A 2,251-nucleotide genomic window follows, 5' to 3' on the forward strand; every position below is an offset into this window, starting at 1 on the left:
CTGTCACCATTGCTGAAATGCACCATCCACCTCACACTGTACTCATAGACACTGTTCAGTCTCCATAAATGTTCACAGGTGTCAGTGAATGTCAATGGGTGCCATTTTTCCTGCCAGGAGGAGTTCAGTTCCACTCCCTTGCATCATACACTCGCAAGTCAGATGCCACTTTGTCATCTGTTGCCATCTGTCACACGGCAAGAAAATGTAACGGAATACTGTCAGGAAGGTTCAGCCTCCACTGCCAGCCCACCAACATCTGCCCCTGACAATGTGGGGCAACATGATCGCACGGGAGGCATTGCTTTTGGAGTAACTCACATATAACACCCTGTATTCAAGCACCCATGCAGCTAGCAGTCATCTTTACTATTGTCTACCCATTAAATCAATAGCTGCAGGAGGTTATTTGCATTGCCTGTACTCTCTTGGGGGAACACACAGTTCCTCTTTGCTTTTAAAATCTTGGCTAAACTGTGCATGGAGCATTGATTAATCCTTGGGAAGGAACACAAGCCCTCGCAAGTTGCCTGCACATGGCTGCTGAGAGCTACTGAGCAGCAGAGTGACTTACAGGTCAGCTTTCTCAATGGTCATATCACAGAATCACAGAATCACAGAATCACCCGGGTTGGAAGGGACCTCAAGGATCATGTAGTTCCAACCTCCCTGCCTAGCAGGGCCACCAAACATACACATTTAGATCAGGTTGCCCAGGACCCCGTCCAACCTGGCCTTGAACACGTCCAAGGACGGGGCATCCACAACCTCCCTGGGCAGCCCGTTCCAGGGCCTAACCACTCTCCTTGTAAAGAGCTTCCCCCTAACATCCAACCTAAATCTTTCCTCCTTCAACTTGGATCCATTTCCCCTAGTCCTGCTGTTGTCAGCCCTTCTGAAGAGTTTACTCCCCTCCTGGGTGTAGGTTCCCTTCAGGTATTGATAGGCTGCAATGAGGTCACCCCACAGCCTTCTCTTCTCCAGGCTGAACAAGCCCAACTCCCTCAGCCTGTCCTCATAGGGGAGGTGCTCCAGCCCCCTGATCATCTTAGTTGCCCTCCTCTGGACCCTTTCCAAAATCTCAGTGTCTTTCTTGTACTGAGGGCTCCACACCTGGACACAGTACTCCAGATGGGGCCTCACAAGAGCCGAGTAGAGAGGGACAATCACCTCCCTCTCCCTGCTGACCACCCCTCTCCTGATGGAGCCCAGGATCCCATTTGCCTTTTGAGCTGCCAGAGCGCACTGCTGGCTCATGTTAAGTCTCTCGTCCATCAGGACCCCGAGGTCCTTCTCTGCCGAGCTGCTCTCAAGGACCACTCCTCCCAGCCTGTACGGGTGCCTGGGGTTCTTCCGGCCCAAATGCAAAACCTTGCACTTTGCCGTGTTGAACCTCATTAGGTTCACCCGAGCCCAGCCCTCCAGCCTGTCGAGGTCCCTCTGAATGGCATCCCTTCCTTCCACCGTATCAACCGCACCACTCAGCTTGGTGTCGTCAGCAAACTTGCTGAGGGTGCACTCAATTCCCTCATCGATGTCATTAATAAAGATGTTAAAGAGCACCGGTCCCAAGACAGACCCTTGGGGGACACCACTTGTTACCGGCCTCCACCTGGACATAGAGCCATTGACCACCACCCTCTGTCTGCGGCCTTTCAACCAATTGCTTATCCATCAATTCGTCCACTCATCAAATCCACTTCCCTCCAATTTGGAGATGAGGATGTGGTGGGGGACCATGTCAAAGGCCTTGCTCAGGTCCAGGTAAATTACATCGGTCGCCTTCCCTTTGTCCACCAATGCCGTCACTCCATCATAGAAGGCCACAAGATTAGTCAGGCATGACCTTCCTTTGGTGAAGCCGTGCTGGCTGTCTCGGATCACATGCTCATTCTTTATGTGATCGAGCATGTTGTCCAGGAGGATCTGTTCCATGATCTTCCCAGGCACGGAGGTGAGACTCACCGGCCTGTAGTTCCCCGGGTCCTCCCTGCTCCCCTTCTTGTATATGGGAGTGACGTGACCCTTCCTCCAGTCATCCGGGACCTCACCTGACAGCCACGACTTCTCAAATATGATGGAGAGCGGCTCAGCAACCACCTCAGCCAGCTCCTTCAGGACCCTGGGATGCACGCCATCTGGCCCCATAGACTTGTATTCATTCAGTCTAAGGAGGCACTCTCGGACTAGCTTTGCCCTTACAGTGGGGAGGGATTTACCTCCTTGGTCCCCACATAGAGGTTTGGAAAAT

The sequence above is a fragment of the Tympanuchus pallidicinctus genome, unplaced genomic scaffold (assembly GCF_026119805.1).
Source record: "Tympanuchus pallidicinctus isolate F22 unplaced genomic scaffold, pur_lepc_1.0 scaffold7, whole genome shotgun sequence".
NCBI lineage: Eukaryota > Metazoa > Chordata > Aves > Galliformes > Phasianidae > Tympanuchus > Tympanuchus pallidicinctus.